This window comes from Brienomyrus brachyistius, chromosome 13 (assembly GCF_023856365.1).
Source record: "Brienomyrus brachyistius isolate T26 chromosome 13, BBRACH_0.4, whole genome shotgun sequence".
NCBI lineage: Eukaryota > Metazoa > Chordata > Actinopteri > Osteoglossiformes > Mormyridae > Brienomyrus > Brienomyrus brachyistius.
In genome coordinates this window covers 14,025,315-14,032,206 of record NC_064545.1, presented here as the reverse complement: position 1 = coordinate 14,032,206, position 6,892 = coordinate 14,025,315, and positions in this window count along the sequence as shown.

Below are 6,892 nucleotides of genomic sequence, written 5' to 3'. Positions count from 1 at the left end.
CAGGGCAGTTGGGCGATAAGTCTCTGTGGTGCCTTGGTTGTCCCAGTGCCCAGTGCTGGTCTCTTTGGATGACTGTTCTCTGAAGGAAATACCACAATATACTTTTTACCTCCGTTTAGCTAGTTGGTGTATGCCACCATATTACATATGTTAAAGAAGTACCCAAATGAATACAATTCCCACCTCAGTTGGTCTTTGATTGCTGAGTAATTCTCCTCCTCCTCCTTTGAAGGATTCTCATCTCTGAAAAGCAAACAGAGAGATAAAGCTGTTCCCAGGAAACCAGCTGTTCCTGAGTCATTGAGAAATGTGCCTGCCTCTCAAAGTCTACATGAAACATTGAACAATATTCTCTCTCTGCATTAACTGCCTTTTATTTTACATTACTTTCAAACTGAGCTGTAGCATCACATTATTGGAAATGTCAAGGGAACGTTTCTTCCCAATAAATGATGGAATCTGCTAAAAATGATATAAACCCCTATATCATATTTAAATAAGTACAGTCAAAACCTGTGAGTAACTTGGTTTGCGAGTGTTCTGCAAAATGAGCAAAATTCTTAAATAAATTTTAACTTGATAAACGAGCGGGGTCTTGTAATACGAGTATTATGTATACGCTTTGTCTGCCGAGTGTCACGTAATCACAACTGAGCCGATGGTTCTTCTCTCTCTCTCGCTGCAGGATTGTGGGTAATCGTTTCCCATGCTCAGTTGGCGTGTCTCACTCGTATGGTCAAAATTTAGTAGAAAAGCACCACCCAGATAAGGGTGTAGCAGTACGAGCGATGAATCTGTTTAACAACAATGCAATGTCCACATTTCAGTGAAATCGAAAAGGAGGCAAAAGCGGCTGTCATTGGATAGGTTCCTTGTTAAAGTCATACAAAAAGAAAAAGATTCCAGTGAGCCAACAGATAGCAGTGATTCCGTTAGTTATAGTGAAAGTCGTCCTACAAAATAACCCTCCTCTTCTCCTCTCTCTCGTCTCCCTCACACCATCCACGATTCTTTTCAAAGGTTCATTTGTTTTATGTATTTTTACTTTATATTTTGTATTAATCATTTTTATATGAATGTTTTTGGGTTGTGGAACGAATCATCTGAGTTTCCATTATTTCTAATGGGAAAATTCGCTTTGATATACGAGTGCTTTGGATTACGAGTACGTTTCCGAACGAATTATGCTTGCATTCCGAGGTTTTACTGTATTTATGTATATATTATATATGTATATATCACAGACCATGGCCTTCATCAAAAGATGAGTGATGAAGATGTTTATATGATGTTGTTGAAAAATTATGATATGCCTGTCAAAGTGTGACAGATTAGCCATTTCAAAACCTCTCATAAGGTCAACCCAGTATTTTCTGCAACCATCCAATACACCCATGCATTTGTTGACTTGACCATGGGATTTGAGAATTTTAATCTTAAAAAAATTATGAATTAATTAAGCTGGTTGTGAAATGCAACAAATACATGTAATGGCTAAAGGGCTCCTGAGGAGAGGTCTGGGAACTGAAGCTGTTCATCTACCCATCTAACTAGTTATAAGTAACTTTTTGAAGAGCAGAAGTAATTCCTGTTAGTTTATTATTTTGTTACTCTTAATTTGCATATGTTCTAATGTAAAATTGTTTTCCGTTCTGAGCACCTATACACTTACTACCCAGAAAAATATTTTCTTTGACTGCCTAAGACTTTTGCACAGCACTATATATATATATATCCAATTTCCAAACCGCTCATCCTACTGGGTCGCAGGGGGTCCGGAGCCTATCCCAGAAGCAATGGGCACAAGGCAGGGAACAACCCAGGATGGGGGGCCAGCCCATCACAGGGCACACTCACACACCAGTCACTCACACATGCACACCTACAGGCAATTTAGTAACTCCAATTAGCTTCAGCATGTTTTTGGACTGTGGGGGGAAACCCCATGACGACATGGGGAGAACATGCAAATTCCACACACATGTAACCCAGGCAGAGACTCGAACTCGGGTCCCAGAGGTGTGAGGCAACAGTGCTAACCACTGCACCACCATGCCGCCCATATATACATGAAGTGAATAATGTCGACTTTCTCATAAAATTAGTGCGTATCAATGCATATCATAGTGTGGGATATATTATACAGCATGTTAACATATGAAATAGTCAACTTTATTCGCTTTGTGGAGTTGATCATAATGCTTAGGCTCATCGGTGTATACATTAGATAATTAGAATAATTATTTGTTACAATCAGTTAAATTCTGATTCAAATCTGGGTTAGTACACTACAAATTAAAACATCTATCAGTAATGGTTATATTATTATACTATGTGATCTTTTTCATTTCTCATATTTTTAAAGATAAACAAAATGAGCAGCAAATATCCATTCTCCCATACCCAAACAGGAGACAGATGCACCTTCATAGTAACAGTGAGGTAGAGTGCTGCAGAGGCCTTGTCTTATGAATAATGATAAACACTCACTTTGACTCTTGAAGTGATGAATGAGTCCTCCCTGAGGTACGCCTTCAGTTTTCTTGAGTTTGTGTGCTCTCCAAAGACAAAGTGGCTACTTGAGATGGTTCTATTTGACCCTTTCTAATCTGAAACAAATCCCCCCCCCCATGCACCCGCCTTCCTCTTCCCTGACCTTTCAGGCCACCCCTACTCCAGCCTCCACAGACCCAGATTCATTTTCTCCCCAAAAGATGCTAATGGCCCAAGACACAACAAGTATATGTTGAATCATCTGGGAATGGCCTTAGACCGAGTCAGCCATTAACAAGTTGTTAGAAAAATCAAACATTTTAACCTTTGATCACATCGAATGAACATCTTAAGAGTTGTGGGCCGATTATTTTGTCAATTAAACTAATTGTACTGAACAACAATGTACTGGATTGAAAAATAAAGTATTTTGTAAAGGTTAATTACTTTGGAAATTTATAATTAAATTCTTGTTCATTTAATTTTTAAAGCCAAAAAACAGTTTGGCTGGAAATTATTTTTTGGTTTTAATTCTGAGCAACTGCTATTAAACATCAAGACTGCCAAGGCCAGTGGTTATGCTTGTGTCCAGCTCAACTCCCTTGATGCATTGGGCGAATTGGCTGTTTTTCTTTGTATTTACTTGCTGTGGCATTACTATGAAGTATGTCTTACTATGTCACACATAAATCTCTGGAGCCTGAATATAAAACATGTAGATCTTTCACGTTGCAGCTCATGTTGTCTTTGCTCTCTACTGCTGACTTCCTCTTAGATGTAATGAGATGTACAAATGAAAGGCAATTACACACTTTTATGGCCAAGTTGTAATTTCAGAGCAAAGAGAGAAGTAAAAGCAAGTGGACCAAAGGAAGTGAGTGTGAGTTCAGTGGGACAGGATTCTGGAATGTCAAGCATTCTTAGTGTAACCAAAGAGCCGCGCTGTATGAGCATTTGTGTGAACACTGGGCAAACGTTTATGAATCACTTTCTATTTCAGGGAGCCTCAATAGACAACTGGAGACAAAAGCTGACCTCTGGCTCTTTGTCTTGTCTGTCTGTCTGTCTGTCTATCTACCACATCATATCCTCAAAAATGCACTAAATGATTGAGAACAATTACAGTCGCACTTTGATCAAATTCCCATATACGTGCTATATTGAGTGACGTTAAGGGGAAATATCAAGAACTATCAAGGGCAGGGAGTTCATACCTGTAGGCAAGCATCTCAGAGCAGAAAGAAAACATTGGGGACCTTCAGCAAAACTCAGAAGCTAAAAGTTCAAAGAATATAGACGTTCAACAACATAACGCCACCCTTAAACTGCAAACCACAATGACAATCAAGACATGTCCTATTTATTCTAAAACGTAGCCTAAAAGTGTTTCTCTTTAACCACAGTTACAGGTAATAAAATGCTCTAAGTGCATGATGTGATGACAAGTGGACTAGTGACAAATGAGTAATGACAAATTGCATCATTCCCAGCGTCTATGGACAGTCCCATTGAGATGCTTTGCTCTGCATTCACTAATACTTCCTTCCTGCTTCAAACCATCAATTGCTCCTGTATCATTCAACATTTAAAATTAATACACAATACGTATTGCTTCTCCCAGTAGTGTTTCTCCTCCCTGTTCTCATGGATAGACTCTCAGCTGTCTAAACATGGTGGTGTTTGTTGGGTACATGAAGCTCAGCTGAGAACAGGGTTGACAACGCGCTTGGACACTGTGCTACAATGGAGCCCCAGTGAAGGTGAACAGCGTCTCCTCAAAGACAAACTCCTCTCAGTCAACAAAGTAACAGAAGTTGTGTGAAAGACAAATGTAAACACCCTTTTATATGAGTGTAACTGAACTGTCTACACATGCCTTCCAAATAATGGATGAAACGAAATTTTTATGAACAGGCTATTCACCAGATCACACTTGTCAACAAAGATTTTGTCAACAGAACAACTAAGTGCTATCTGTTACATGTCTTTTAATACTAGTTTTATTCATAAATTTTGCTATTGCAAAACATATTTTGTGACATAATATTTAGGCTGTATTGATAGTATATAATTTCTTACTAAGAATGTATGACTGTAAAAGTTTTTTTATGGAAAATGATTTTATTTCTATTTGTGAACATTTTTAAGACTTTACAGAATGGCGCAAACTACTGTAAATCAGTTTTGCCAGAGTTTGCTTGGACATGTTGTGACAAGATCCTGTAGGTAAGATGCCATCAGGGCCCTGCGATTTATTTATTTTGAGCTTAGCTACACTTTGTACCACATCAGCCTCAGTTATACATATCTCTACTGTGAACACTTGTGTAAAATAATCATTAAACCCATTTACTATATCAGTTTCATTTTCAATTGTAAGGCCCTTACTGTTCTGCAAATTAGTGATTTCAGCTTTTAGAGCAATCTTCCTTTCCACATTCCTCTTAGTGAGTCTAATGTTATTTTTTAACTCAACCTGTAGACTTAGATACTCCTGCTTTATTTTGAAATCATTAGTTATTTTCCATTTGTGGAACAGAGCCCTTTTCCTCCTGGCTTTAGTGATGTAGTTTAGATATAGTAAACCATCTTGGTTGCAATTTTCTAGATTTAGTTTTACAGGTATGAAATCCTCTTGCACTTGCAACAATGTGCTTTTAAAAAATGCCCATGCCTCATCAACAGTTTTGCTATTTAACTCCATCCAGTTTACAGTTTCAGTCTCATATCATTAAATAACTTTGTCTACATGACAGGGAATGCTCTCCCTTGCTGGGTAATGTGGGAAGAATCCTATGTGTGACCCACACTGCAAAAAATGAATTCTTAACAAGCCAGAAAATCATGAAAATTAATAATACATTTTGTTTTTTTACTTTTAAGAATATCTGACTTGACTAGAATTGTACAAATAAGACAAATAATCTAATTTTTAGAAACTTTGTCTATAATTGTCTTACTATGAAACAATAGCTAATTATAAGAATTTCTTAAACTGAAATTAGAAATTTTGTTTTAGATCATTGAAAAGTGTTGATGTTCTAAACTACAGATTAAGAAATTCAAGACAAATTTACTTAAGACTTAAACACATTTCCATGTTTTTCCATTTAATTCTACAAACATGACACACTTATCCATCCATCCATTGTCCAAACCGCTTATCCTACTGGGTCGCGGGGGGTCCGGAGACTATCCCGGAATCAATGGGCACGAGGCAGGGAACAACCCCGGATGGGGAGCCAGCCCATCGCAGGGCACACTCACACACCAGTCACTCACACACCATTCACTCACACACCATTCACTCACACACCATTCACTCACACACCATTCACTCACGCATGCATACCTATGGGCAATTTAGTAACTCCAATTAGCCTCAGCATATTTTTGGACTGTGGGGGGAAACCGGAGTACCCGGAGGAAACCCCACGACGACATGGGGAGAAAATGCAAACTCCACACACATGTGGCCCAGGAGGAGACTCGAACGCTGGTCCCAGAGGTGTGAGGCAACAGTGCTAACCACTGCACCGCCATGCCGCCCCCTGTATGCTATTTCATTGTATAAAAAGAAACTTACTGTACTGTACAATTAAGTATTTCACCACTGCTTCTTCCTCACCTCCCACTGTTTGCTAGCACATGCATCTTTAGATTTCTTAGTGAAATCTGTGCTTTCATTCGTATTTCAGTCGTATGCCGCTTTCATTGTTCTTTACATACAGGCACTGATTTTCAAGCAGTTAATGAAAAGAGTTCACTACATAAAGACACCAAAAGAGACATCAACCTACTCCTCAAAGAGGAAAGGAATACAATATCATATATATTGCAGTGAAATTATGTATTTTTGATCCTCACAGTACACAATTGTACTGCTACTTTGTTGTTCTTGTATTGGCATTTTGCTGTTTTTGTGTTACAGTAGTGTTTCTTGAGATCTGAAATATTCATGCAATTGCTTCCTTTTGCCAGTAATCTTTGCACAGGGTTGCTGTTATATTATGAACCCCATGAATGCCTACAACACTGGGCCCCCGTTGAGCAATTAGGTGCACAGCTCTTCCAACTTTCAAAGAATGAATCCACAATTTCTTTACCCCTCTTCCTGGATGTATTTTATTTAGAGCAACTCAACAGACTCTCAAACAGTGTCTCCACCATTCTCCAATAATTCTCTAATATTCGTTTTAACATACCGCACCACGATCAACCGTGTCTCTCACTTTCATAGTACAACTTACAACTGAACAGCCATACATGAAACTTATATAATATAAAGAGCAAGGGCACCATCTATTGACAACATTTAACAACCCCAACCAGACCACCTTACACTGAAATGTGGATAATATATCTAAACATTGTGACTCTCATGGTTATAATGATGATT